Source organism: Tamandua tetradactyla, chromosome 8, assembly GCF_023851605.1.
Source record: "Tamandua tetradactyla isolate mTamTet1 chromosome 8, mTamTet1.pri, whole genome shotgun sequence".
Classification (NCBI taxonomy): domain Eukaryota; kingdom Metazoa; phylum Chordata; class Mammalia; order Pilosa; family Myrmecophagidae; genus Tamandua; species Tamandua tetradactyla.
In genome coordinates, this window is record NC_135334.1 from 71,211,785 (window position 1) to 71,226,426 (window position 14,642).

The following is a 14,642-nucleotide window of genomic DNA, read 5'->3' on the forward strand; positions in this document are numbered from 1 at the left end:
CTTCCATTTCTCTGAAGCTTTAATTTGCACCCCTCTTTTTTCCACTTTAATATGGGTAGTGACCTCTTTCACTCATCTTTGCACTCTTGCTGCCCTGTTTATAATGTACAAGAAAGTTTTTTTTTTTTTTATGACATTATAATCTCTTGGCATCTCTTTTGCCCTCCCTAGAAACAGTGCGATGGCACAAGCAGGGACCACATCTAATGCATCTCTTCACCCCCATCAACTAGGATAAGGCTTGGCACAAAGTGGAAAATAAATAAACATTAGCAGAATAATCAACATCATCATGAGTATTATGGTACATAATCTCTTACATGTGTATGATGCTTCCTACCTTTCAAAGTAGTTTAATTCCCATCATCTCATTTGATTTCAGAGTTTGGTCCAATGGATTCTATTAAAAATGGATATGAGGGCAGGCCATGGTGGCTCAGCAGACAGAGTTCTCACCTGCCATACAAGAGACCTGGGTTCGATTCCCAGTGCCAGCCCATGCAAAAAAGAAAAAAAAAGTGGATGTGAGCTTTACATCATGCGTGGCTCGGATGAGGGGGTGAGCATGAGGCAGCCATGCAGGAAGGCAGGCAGAGTTAGGTTGCTTGAATGAGACAAAGACAAACTGAAGGTAGGCACAGGCAGTGGACGTGGTCCCAACAAGAGCCCAAGTGACCATATACTTAATGTCGGTGGCCAGTGAAACCTAAGCTTGCAGGACGTGTTGGCTGGAAATGAGTCTCTGCAGTTGAATTTGCAAAGATTGAATAGTTGTGCCCAGCGGCTCTCTATAGTCAGTTTATGGACATGTGTTCCCTGGCTCCGTTACCTTGAAGAAATCTAAATTCCAAGCTAAATTAGAACATGAACACATCCAGAACTTCAAAATACTACAAGCAGGTTTTAAGAGAATGAGGGTTAACAAAATAATTCCTGTGGACAAATTAGTAAAAGGAAAGCTTCAGGACAATTGTGAATTCGTTCAGTGATTCAAGAAGCTTCTAGATGCAAATCATGATGGAAAAGACTAGTCTTGTAGCTGCTGGATAAGGTGAAGAGACAGCGGTGGCTCCCTCCTTTGGTGCTGCAACTCTGAATGATCCAAAGAAACCTCTCAGCTCTAGGAGTGCAGCTCCACAGAGGCCCATTTCAACAAGAACTTCTGTAACTGCTAACTGAGACAGGCTCTGCTGTGGTGAGAAAGAATCCTGGAGCAGGCAATGGGGATGATGAAGCAGCTTGTTTGATGCAGCAGGTCAACCAACATATTGAAACTTACTGTGAAGATTTGGAGGAGAGATTACTACTTTAAAAAGCTAAGGAACATTGAATTGATGTGCCAGGAGAAAGAGGCAGAAAACAACCCTGTTTTGCAGAGGATAGGGGATATTCTCTATTTTGCAGATGAAGGCTTTGCAATACCTGATAAACAGGAAGAATATTAACAACCTGGGCCATCAATGTCTGAATTTTTCACTCCGCATCATTACAATTTAATTACAAAATATTCCCTTTTATTATTCTTAGAGGACTCACCGGTTCCTTTTCATGAGTCGAAAATACGTCTTCTTAAAAAGTGCAATTTGGGTGGTATGACGGCAGCTCGGTGGCAGACTTCATGCCTGCCATGCCAGAGACCCGGGTTGGATTCCCAGTGCCTGCCCATGCAAAAAAAAAAAAAAAAAGCACTTTGCAGAAGTTTCACTCCTTTTCTGTTAAGTATGAGTTAAGACTTTTCACCTTGTAGCAGAGCAGTATTAACATTGAGCTGGTTGGAACAAAGAGGCTGACTCTGGGGCTCACTGTGTGGTTGCTGGAAACACGGATGACTGGAGAAGGTGTTTTTATGTTACTGGAGACCTCAGTAAAGAAATGGCAAGACTGAATTGAATTTTAAGCTAATGTGAACAATAGCTTAAATGTTCTTACATTTAAAAGGAATAGTTTAATAAATAAATGCCTTAAGAGCAATTAAAATATGCTTAATATTTCAAAATATAAAATGTAATATGGCAGATTTTATGTGTTTGATATTGGGTTTAGGAAGGAAGGGCCAGATCTTGGAACATTTGGAAACTGCTGTTTACAAGGCTTTGCAGGATTGCTTGAATCCTTGCGGGCCTAGGCATTGGCCCAAAGGGAAAAGCTGCTCTGTAAAGCCATTTGGTGTCACTGGCCAATTGCACCCCTGCTAAAAAGCAAGAGGCATTGTCACCTGGTTGAGTACAGGGTGTGTTTCAACTGAGATATTTGAGTTAGAAAACTCCATTTTCACTGAGCATTTCTCTGATGATTTTTCCAATCATCTCTTGAATTTCTGTGTATTAAGGTTTTTTTTTTTGGAATTGAGGTGTGTCCAGTGTTTTAATTTAACAACTACTTTTGGGGACTTGCCCACATCTTTGGGATTTGAATGGGAGTTGTGTACCATTTTACTCTTTTTCTGCTTCTTTTGCCCACTGGGAACTCCTCTTTGGCTCCTTCAAGTCTGCTGCTGAGAGGCAGGTGATCATGCTGCAAGTACTTTCTGGACCTCTGGCAAAGGCAGTGATCAGTGAACGTCATCGCAACCTTGAATACGCAAGGCTGGGTGTTTTTGGTGCCTGCTGTCCACAGCTCGCCACTGCTATCAGAATGCTCTGCCAGTACACTAATCTCTTTGGAGATAAATTCATTAGCATCTTACTAAATGTCAATTTTCTTTTGCAGAAAATATAGTACCATGACTGGTTTAATTATTGATATTTAAAATATTTAATTCCTTAGCTGTCCCTCATTTGCTTTTGCTACATCCTATTCAGCCCCTTTGACAGAATTCTGCAACATGTGTGTCACCCACTAATGAGATTGTTCAGCCCCTGATGTGTTAAAGCTTGCCTTTAAATATGTGTAGAAAGCAGGTATTTTATGATAAAGTTGTTGTGTAGTGCATGCTTTGTGTGGAAGTCAGAGGAAAACCCAGATTCTGTGATTAACAAAGCCAAAAAAAAAAAAAAATGCAAGTAACCAGACATTATTCAAACAACAGTGTTGTTATTGTCCTTCTGTGGCCTTTTAGACTTTCATTGCCCTAAAATTCCATTTTATTGGGAACCCATTTTCCACCTGGTCTTTCTTGACTGGGTTTTCTGACTTTAAACCGTTTCTAAATAAAATTCTATATTTCAGGAGAAAAAAAAGTGGATGTGAGAGCACTTCGTAGAATATAAATGGTGCAGGAGGGTTCTTGACTCTCATGCTAGCTGTGAGGCTAGGACAATTTAGGTGATGTACTTGAGGCTGCACAGCAGGAATCTGAACTATGTCTCCTGAGTTCCATATCTGCTCCCCTCGCCTCCCTCACCTCCCCCCTCCCCACCCCTGAATCAAGAAGCAACTGCTAAAAGAGAGGCACAGAAAAGAAAGTGATAGAGACTGGTAGGGTAGGAACCAGTCAGTTATGTTAAACGAATGAAAAGAACTAGCCACTAGAGGGCCGAACATTACAGGTCTAAAGCTCCGCAGTTATTTTCGAGCATAGAATATTGCCCTTGACCTGGCAGATACCCAATGCAGTTGTCTAGTGGAGTGGGAGAAAATCGTGGCCCACTGCTTCCTTCTCTTTTGCCTAGTCCATGAACACCAGTGTCCTAGCCTATTCCAATACTCTAGAATATATAAACTTATTCCCATTAAATCAAAGCTTCCAAAGCCTGTGTTCTATTCCATTCACTATTTCCATTGTTTCCAAGGGGGTCTGAAGATCAGAAATGTGGAATTCTGAACAGTTGGTTGCAACAATTCTCACCTAGGAGTGGAGAGAATCAGGAACATAATCTGTCTAGTTAGGTTATTTTTACTACTACTCTCTGCTTCCCCAGTTTGCAGTAAGATAAGACAGAGAGAAATACAAAGATACATATGAAAAGAAGACATACAGGCTTAGATGTGCAATATAATGGCCAAGGAAGAGAGGGATCATGGGAGCCTTTGCAGAAGATGAAAAAATTTGAGAACATTTTGCAATTGAGTGAATTAAATTGATTATTTCTTTCTTCTGTGGACTTACCAGTAAAAAAAGATTTTAGAAGAAATGTTCCTCTTTACCTTTTTTGGAAGGACAGTTAGTCTTTTGTAAGTTGGGGAGGGGGATTCCCTTACTCCAGGGAGAAAAATTTAGAGGTTGCTGTTATCAGTGTATTAATTCTTTTCTTTCTTTCTTCTTCTTCTTCTTCTTTTTTGGCTTTCAAAAAGGGGAATTTATTAATTGCAAGTTTACATGTTCTAAGGCTGTGAAAATGTCCAATCTAAGGCATCCAGGGAAAAAGACCTTGGTTCAAGAAGGCTGATGATGTTCAGGGTTTCCTTCTCATGGAAAGAAACATGGTAGACATGGCTTTCCCTCCCAGCTTCTTGTTTCATGAAGCTCCCCCCAGGTCATTTTCCTTCTTCATCTCCAAAGGTCTCTGGCTGCATGAGCTCTCATGGCTCTCCCAGTGTATTAATTCTTGAAAGGGCAAAACTAGGTTGTTTAGAAGAGGGAAAACTCTGAAGATTAAAGGATTGCTGAGCTGGATTCTACAAAAACAGGAGGACTGAGGAATAATGGGGACCTGAGCTCGTCTCTCTTCCCATGCCGTGGATGGGACAGTGCTGACACAAGGACACCTATGGAATGAATACCATGTTGTGGCTTTAGAATTCCATAGAGGAATTCTTGGTGGCCCCGTTTAAAATGGAAGGAGTAGAGGCCTTGAGCAACTGGGCCAGACACCTCTAAATGGTCCCACTGCTTGGGCAATGAGCACAACTACAATGGACGGAAGACTGTTTCTTAAGTTTTCTAGATTAGTTAAGACATGGGGTTTTTGCATACTGAAATTAGCTCTGAATTTGGATATCCTGCCAATCTGGCGGTTGTGGGTATAGTACCTTTAATATAATTGGATTAAAAAATAAAATTTTTAGTTGATTTAGAAAAAAAGTTAAAAATTTAATGTTCTTATACTTGCTATTGAACAAATGAGTTACAGTAGTTGGAGCTCTGATACCACAATGGCAAATCTAGCCTGGCCAGGTTAATAAAATAATAGTAATAATTTATTGAGGGATTACCATGTATTATGCAATGCATTATTTCATTTAATCCTCACAACATACCTAAAAGGTAAACTGAGATTTAGGGAAATCCAGTGGGTTGCTTAAGGTCACACAGTAAATGGTAGAACCAGCTTTGTTGGATTTCATGCCTAATTTCTCTAGCCATTCACTCCTTGTCATCTGGCCAATCTTGCATTGATATTTAGTCTGTCACTCAATAATTCATTAGTTTGACATTCACTCAGACAGCATGTGAGATTAATACTGTTATTCTGTTACTTGAATAGTGAAATAAATACAACAACAGTTTGAAGAACAAAAGAATCTTAGAATCATAGAATGTTAGCACAGCTGGTCTAGTGGAATGAGCAAAAGCTTTAGAGCTGAATAGATTTGACTAGAATCTTGGCTCTGCTTTCACTCTGCATGTGATCTTGAGCAATTTATTTAGTCTTTCTGATCCTCAGTTCCACATCTGTATGTCACAAATAATACATATACATTCTCATCAGACTGTTGTGAATTAGAGACAATGGTACAGAGAATGGCTACATAATTTTCAGGGCTCAGTGTAAAATGGAAATGTAGGCCCCCTGTTAAAAAATTACTAAGAATTTCAAAATGACAACGGGAGAGCATTAAACCATGCATGGGTTCCTTCTAAGCATGGGGCCCTGATGGTACATCCAGCTCCTGACACAGAGGAGGTTAGCAATATAAGGAAGTTTTCCTTTCTACATCACTGATTCTAACCCTCTCCTTTTGCATATGAGAAAACTGAAGTACAAAGAAGAGTCAAAAATGCATGTTAGTGGCAGAGCCAAGATAAAAATCCAGATTTCCTTTGTTCTCAGCCAGTCTTTACCCCAGCATTTCCCAAGTGAATTTCTGTATGATGATAATAAATATCCTATGAATAAAAGTTTCCACAAACAAGCAAATCTGCAAAACACTGGGTAAAGGTTAAGTAGAAATCTTTTGTAAAGCTCGTCAGAGACTTTTCTATGTGCAACATGATTCTCCAAGACAGGAATATAATATAGACCATTCCCCCCAAAAGCATTTTATATGGAATCTTTTTTCAGAACTATAGTAAGTAGCTTTCAGAAATGTTTTATACACCGCTGCAGGGCAGTGGAAGTTTCCATGCGTTTTGATCTGTGGGGTGTGGCTGTTCTTATTCTAAATTAGAAGCAAACATATTCCTTCCATTATAGGCCTTTCTGTTCGCATCTCTGTCTGGGCTGACTTGGGAGCCTGAGAATATAACGATAATGAAAACCAGACTGAGGGAAGAGCACACATGTTTAGAGTCACCCAGTTGCATCCAAAAGGCAGACAGGGCTAGAGAGACAAAACATACACTATGACCTTCAAATTCTTTCCATTCTGGGTAATTTTCTCAGTCATCACAATACAAAAGTAATAGCTGGGAAATCAGGATTCTCATCTTAACTTCTCTACTTATTAGCCATTTGACCTAGATTGATTCATCAACTGTCATCTGCTTACTTTTATTAAATACCCTCTTACATCAAATTAAATTAACCTCTTCCTTTTTATGAATTTACATACCATTTATATCTTATCTGTAGTACTTATTTTGTTACCTTAATTTTAATAAATTTAATTTAATTCGATAGATAGAAAAGAGCCAATGTGACCAGATTCTAACCCCAGGTTGATCATCAGCTATGTGACTTTATCCACTCTCAACCTCAGTTTCATTAACCATAAAATGGAACTACAGAGTCACAATAACTTAACTACAATTTCATCCTGAAAACTGAAAGTTTCATTTGTAATTAATGTGGTTACTTAATCTGAACTTATATGTTGGCAAAACCTGACCCAAATTGGCATGAGTCTATGATGATTGTTTATTTCATATAGGATGAATATCCATACATCATTTTGTAACAGAAATATTCGTATATTTGTTTATGGAGTATGCCCTAGATTCTGGCTGGGGTGTTTTATAATATATAGCATCTGTTCCATGTTTCTTTTGTAAAATCTAAAAAAATTTCTGAATTCCTAAATACATCAAATGATTCAGATGAGGTAGTGTAAACCTGTGAATGTCTCTTCTTCAGGAATGTCTTCCTGACTCCTCAGTCTAAATTAGTTACCTCCTGGTATTCTCTCTCATGATACTGTTTCTTTTCCTTCATAACATATATCTCAATTTTTTGTTATATATTGATTAGTCTATATATTTGCTTTTAAATGTCTCTTTCTTCCTTGAGACAGTTATCTCCTGAGAGCAAGCAACAGACATTTAATATATACACATTTAGTGAATGTGGCATTAAGCCACATTATCTTTATACACGTTTGAGTATATAAATGTACTTCCCAACAATCTTTTCAGATAGATTGCCCCTTCTTATATTTCTACAATCATAATTTCTTTTCCTCTGGGTAAAAATATAGAACAGTAGAGTGAAACAGAGGAAAAAAGGACACAGAGTGATTTATTAGGTACCAACTTCCTCTAGACCTGACCTGATGCTGCAAAGTTTACAGGGGTTACGTTCTATTTGGTAGATCCAGGCATTCTCCAATTGTTGGGGGTGGGTAAAGTTCTCCCCCCACAATCTGGCTCCAGGTGATGTCACTGTGAATGTGACATCACTTTCTCAGATGAAATTCTGCCACATAGATAAAAATGTATTATTAAGTCCAAAAGCAATGCTATATAACCTGTCCTGGTAAGTTTGTTTACGCCCCAGTTTTTTGTCCTTTACATGCTCTAAAAAGTATCTTGGCTGAAAGGCTCATTTGAGGCAGATGTGATAAAACTCCCGTGCAGGGTTCAGTTAACCTTCTAGTTAGATGAGGTATCAGGGCCGAAAGGGAGCCCCAGGCCAACAGTTCACTAGAGAATACAGGCAGTTGGGTTCACAGAAGGGTGGAGATGTCCAGACACTATTTCTTATCCATTCATATACCTTGAACCCCACCTACTTTGCCAGTGGAAAGATTGTTTCTAACATTGATTATGCTAATTATGAAATGCTCTGTTGAAGATCGAAGTAAAAAGGCATTAGTGGTAGCAGCTCTGGAGAGAGGATTTGTGCTGAGGTTCTTTTAAAGTTAACCAACCATATCCCAGTTAGGATATTTCAGAACTTAGTTAACCATCCCCAAGTTATGGAATAAAACCAGTGCATGTATAAATTATAGTAGGCTAAAGTACTTTTATACTGAGTAATAGACAATGTAATATCTGATTTTACAGGGGGAATTCTTGCTGAAGGAAGAAAGAGGTTCTAGCTTATCACCTGACCCCTCTCCCAGATGGATGTGCCCTCTCTTGCCACTGCACCCCCAAACCATTGATTTTGTTTGGTCTTTATGGAATTTACATTAGACCAATTGTATTATGGAAATCTGAATTCCTCTCCAGATTTCAGTTTTTCCAGCTGACTTAAAACAAAACGAAAGGAAAAGAAACAAGATCTGTTCTATAAACTAACTTGTATAAAGAAGTCAAAATTTTAAACCAGAGAATAGGGACGAAGTTCCTGTTGATAAGGGGATGGAAGGGCCGGCGCCCTGCAGCTCAGCCCCCACTGCACACCGTCACCCCCCACCCCCACCCCAGGCCCTTGAGAATCTATGGAGCACAGTTTGAAAGGCAGCAAACTGGATTATCTCTAGCTGCGATAGCCTGGGATTCAAATTTACACACGATTATGGAAGCTGTTGCCTGCACCTGTTAAAAAAGAACTACAGCTCCTTGAAAAATTCTCCTCTTAATTTAGGGGAAGCCCTGAAGTGTGATTTACACATTTTTGCGTTGCTGAGATGCCGGGTCACACTGATCCTTCTGGAGTTCCCAGTCCACTGAATGCATTATATGGATGTGCAGAGAGGAGAAGAAAACTTCTCTCCCCACATCATGCTATGCTTTGACACCTGAGCTTCTAATAGGTATTATTAATGCCCTTTTGGCTCAAAGAGTTTTTAGTAAAGCAACTGCTTTGGATTGAATCATGCCCCCCACAAAAACATATTCAAGTCCCACCCCCTGTGAATGTGAATTCATTGGTAAATAGGATCTTCAGATATCCTATTAAGGTGAGGAGACACTGAATCAGGGTGGACCTTATTCTCATATGATGGAGACTTTATAAGCACAGGAAATTCAGACACCGGAGCAGTAAGAGACAGATGGTCATTGTGGTGGTTAGATTCAGTTGTCAACTTGACCAGGTGAAGGCACCTAGTTCTGTTGCTGTGGACATGAGCCAATGGTACGTGAACCTCATCTGTTGCTCATTACATCTGCAGTCGGCTAGGAGGCGTGCAGGCTGCAATGAATGACTTTTGACTTAATTGGCTGCTGCTTAAATGAGAGAGGGCAACGTAGCCCAAGCAGCTCAGCATTCTTCATCTCAGCAATCACAGCTCAGCCCAGGCATTTGGAGATGCAGAAAGGAATCACCCTGGGGAAAGTTGTTAGAACCCAGAGGCCTGGGGAGAAGGCCAATAGAGATTACCCTGTGCCTTCCCACGTAAGAAAGAACCTCAGATGAAAGTCAGCTGCCTTTCCTCTGAAGAACTAATGAAATAAATCCCCTTTTATTAAAGGCCAATCCGTCTCTGGTGTGTTGCATTCCTGCAGCTAGCAAACTAGAACATTTAAGAGAAGAGAGATTGAGTTATAGATTGCGGCTAGCCACCACAAGAATGCTACAGATTTCGGGAAAAGCATGGCTTGCTGATGCCTTAATTTTGCACTGCTAGCTTTTGAAACTGAGATCATCAATTCCTGTTTCTAAGCCAACCAATATGTGGTATTTGATAGAGCAGCCCTGGCAAGCTCAGACAGCATTCTTCATATTTTGTGGATTCTGCCCTAACTCGCATTCCCCTCCACAAATTACTAAGCATGAGCCAAAGGTAGGGGTGGGTAAGGCTGCAGCAAGGCCAGGAGCAAAATCTGTGTGCTAAACATAATACTGAGCTTTGATTTGTTCCTCTTTGATTTTGAAGATTCTATGTCTGGACTCATGTTGCCTGTGTCCTCACTTTTTTTTTTTTTTTTTTTTAGGATAAATTCCCTCCGAAAGAGACCTAAAGCCCTCATGGAAAACATACCTTTGGTCAGCTGGGCCTACTAGGCCACTAGATGTGTCAGTTCAGGTCCTCCAGGAAGCAGACGCCAAGTTGGAATTAGAAACACCTGTGAAGGATAAAGGGCACAAAATCAAGAGTAGGTGGGTGAGTCTTAGACTGTGATGCAGGTCTGACACCTGTGCAAAAGAGGTGCAAAAGAGGGGTCAGGTGGAACCTCAGACTTGAATGCAACTCTGAAAAAGTCATAGGCTGATGGGGAACTGCAAAGCAAAGATTGGCCAGGAGCCACAACAGGTGTTGGCCCTGCCTCTCAGTTCCTCCTGAATCTTGGCTGGCAGGTTCCTGGGGATGAAGAAAGGCTGCTGGCATGGGGACACCTCCTCCTGTTGGAGGAGGCCTGTGTTGGGCAGAATTGGCCTGGCCCTAGAATCCCCACTGTGCTCAGTCATTGGCAGAAAGGACAGAGTGAGCATGACCTACTGCAGTAGATCCCAAAGGTGCTGCAGTCAGAGGCCATCTGATGACTATATTCCTCCCAGCAGGCTCTCTGGGAGAACTGAGTAGTGCATTCCTATGGATGCTGTGTTAATTTGAAGCTGCTATGTATCCCAGAAAACGCCATGTTCCTTTCATGCATTCCTGTGGGTGCAGACCTAAGGTATGTGGGACATTTTGATTAGATTATTTCAACTGAGATGTAACCCAAGGAGGGTCTTGATCCTTTTACTAGTCCTTCATGAGAGGATATAAGACAGAAAAAGCCCAGAGAGCTCAGAGAAGCCATAGAAAAGCTGAGAGACAAGGACAGAGCCACAGATGCTGAGAGCGGAAGACACTGAAGCTAGAAGCTGAAAGCAATGAAACCCAGGAGAGAAGGACCAGCAGACACCAGCCATGTGCCTTCCCATGTGACAGAGGTGTCCCACATGCCAGAAGCCTTTCTTCAGAGAAGGTACCCTTCTGTTGATGCCTTAATTTGGCATTTTCATGGTCTTAGAATTGTAACTAGTAAGCTAATAAAATCCCCATGGTTAAAAGCCAGTCCATTTCTTGAATATTGTATTTTGGCTGCTTTAGCAATATGAAACAGATGCTACACTGGTTAAGCCCACACTTTTGTGAATTCCAAAGTAGACATCCTTTAATCTCAAATGAAGGTCTATTACACATATTTATTGAGCCTACAAAAAGTACCGCAGCCCCTCCCTCTCCAGTCAATTGACTAAAGCTAACAAGAGCTAGTGTGAGAAGGTTTCAAGTAACCAAGGTGAGTTTTTATTGCCATTATTGTCAACAATAGGCATCTTTTAATAGCCACCATTGTATTTTAACACTGTGTCAAGCTTAGTACAGCCCTTAGGGAGTTTAGATAAGTTTGCAATAAAATATCCTTCTCCTTTGGGGAGCTCAGAGCAGACTTTTTGAAGACTCTCCTTGTGTCAATAATTACTGGATGCTCCAGGGAGAGAGGAGCCTTTCAGTAGGATTGGAAATTACCAGAAAGACCTTGAAACTGATCAGGCAGCCAACTGGGTGGCACTAGGGCACGCTCCACCCTCAGGAATCTGCCAGCCAAGATTCAGGAGGAACTGAGAGGCAGGCCCAACACCTGTTGTGGCTCCTGGATGAGATTCAAATTTGACAGGGGGACAGGAGGGAAGAAGAAGGAACTGAAAAATAGGGATTTGTAGCAAGAAGAAGTAAGACAGCAGGCTTTCCAGAATCATGCTAAAATGCATCCCAATCTAATCACCTGGCAAGAGAGAAAGTGTAGGTGGTGGAAAGAACTCTGGGCATGATACCAAAGCTTTGCCTCTAACTCTCGGGTTGACCTTTGAAACTCAGTGTCATCTGGCTCTGTCCCCCTTGTTTGTAAACTGCAGAGTTAGGCCAGCCATTCTTTAAAGTTATTCCATTTGAACAATCTAAGATTCTAACAGCTTGGAAGAGCCTGCAGAAAGGTATGGAAGATAGGAGGTATAGTATGAAAAGACTTTCTGGTGAAACCAGGAATAATATAATATAATGTATATAATTAACATCTGTAGCATAACAACAATATAATAACCTAACCTAATCTAGCCTGGTTCAACATAACATAACCAAATATACCATACCATAACATAACAAGCATTATAATAGACAGTAGGGAGGAGACGCTGGGAATGGAGAGCAGTAGCATCTTTAAAGTGGAGCTAATTTCATGAACAAGGCATCCAAGGCATTGAAAGGTAGCTCTGTTCTATCTTTATATAGAGGTGCAGATGTTACAGAAAGAAAATAGTTCCATCTGTCAGCTCATTCTAAAAGATCTGAAATCCATATACACCTCATCAACACATGAACCCTCAATGTTACCAAAGCAAATAAAACTGTCCCTGTCCTTTACTGAACTCTCTTCCAATTTTCTCCTATAAAACAAACCATTGAATATTATGCAGCTGTAAGACAGAATAAAGTCAGGAAGCATGTAACAGCATGGATGGACCTTAAGGACATTATGCTGAGTGAGATTAGCCAAAAACAAAAGGACAAATACTGTATGCTTTCACTGATATGAACTGACATTAGTGAATGAACTTGGAGAATTTCAGTTGGTAACAGAGACCATCAGGAGATAGAAATACGGTAGATATTGGGTAATTGGAGCTGAAGGGATACAGATTGTGCAACAGGACTGATTGTAAAAATTCGGAAATGGATAGCACAATGCTACCAAACTGCAATACAATAATGTTAGAACACTGAATGAAGCTGAATGTGAGAATGAAAGAGGGAGGAGGCCTGGGGGCACAAATGAAATCAGAAGGAAAGATATACCATGAAGACTGAGATGGTATAACATAGGAATGCCTAGAGTGTATAATGATAGTGACAAAATGTGCAAATTTAAAAATGTTTTTGCATGAGGAAGAACAAAGGAATGTCATTACTGCAGGGTGTTGAAAATAGATGGTAATTAATATTTTAAAACTTTAATGTATGTGTGAGACAAGCAAAAAATGTTTATTTGGTACAAAATTTATATTTTGATTAGCGCATTTCCTAATATAATTTATGTGGACAGCTTAATCAAACACCATAGTACTTGGAACCTTGCGTAGGTCATGAGATTTTGTTGGTTTGTCCAGAGTGATGCCCAGATAAATCCCAGAGCGATTTGAACAGTGAATAGGAAAGTATTTGCAGAGTCCCCTAGGGGGAATTGTGAGAAAGGGGGAAAATCCAACTTCCCCAAGTGGAGAATTCTTGATATTCTCACAGGCAGTGGGGACAGCAAAAGCAATAGGCTGAGCCTCCAATCTTGGGGTTTGTTCATATGAAATTTAATCCCGCAAAGGATAGGCTAAGCCTACTTAAAATTAGGCCCAAGAGTCACCCCCAAGGGAACCTCTTCTGTTGCTCAGATGTGGCCTCTCTCTCGGCCCACACAGCAAGCAAACTCACTGCCCTCCCCCTCTCGATGTGGGACATGACCTCCAGGGGTGTGGACCTTCCTGGCAACGTGGGACAGAAATCCTAGAATGAGCTGGGACTCAGCATCAAGGGATTGAGAAAATGTTCTGGACCAAAACGGGGAAGAGCGAAATGAGACAAAATAAAGTGTCAGTGGCTGAGAGATTCCAAACAGAGTTGAGAGTTTTTCCTGGAGGTTATTCTGATGATTAAATAAATATCACCTGTTCAGTTAAGGTGTAATGGGGAGGCTGGAGGGAACTGCCTGAAAATGTGGAGCTGTGCTCGGGTGGCCATGGTTCTTGAAGATGATTGTATGATGGTATGGCTGTCGCAGTGTGACTGTGTGGTTGTTAGAGCCTTGTGTCTGATGCTCCTTTTGTCTACCTTATTGATGGACAAGTAAAACATACAGATTAAAAATAAATAATAGGGGGAACAAATGTTAAAATAAATTTAGTAGATTGAAATGCTGGTGATCAGTGAAGGGGAGGGGTAAGGGGTATGGTATGCATGAATTTTTTTCTGTTTTCTTTTTATTGCTTTTTCTGAATTGATACAGATGTTCTAAGAAATGATCATGATGATGAATATACAACTATGTCATGATAGTGTATTATTGATTATATAACAAGAACGGAATGATCATATAATAAGAATGTTTGTGTTTGGATGTGGCTATGTATCATAAATAAAAAATAAATAAATTTAAAAACAAAACAACCATTTCCATTCCCCTTTAATTCTGCATTTACCATTTATTTTCACCTCAATAAAAATGCCGGGTTAGGGAAAGCAGAACGTGGAATTTTTCCCAGGCCTAGTATTTTATTCTTATTCTAAGAAAAGCAGGGTTCCATCATCCATTCTCTTTTATTTCTCCATTGGATTAAGAAAAAGAAAAATATTGCAGTCAAGGGAATGACATAATTAGCAGCCAATCAGGAGAAGGCTCTACAATCCCCAGGCCATCAGATACTTTACCTTTCAGGCCAGCCCCTCCCAGAGAGGATCAGGTT

General features: G+C 40.4%; 1 pseudogene; it reads left to right on the plus strand.

Moving 5' to 3' along the window:
* The first annotated feature begins 686 nt into the window (after positions 1–686).
* On the plus strand, positions 687–1,445 carry LOC143645129 (microtubule-associated protein RP/EB family member 1 pseudogene; annotated as a pseudogene).
* The last annotated feature ends 13,197 nt before the right edge of the window (positions 1,446–14,642 follow it).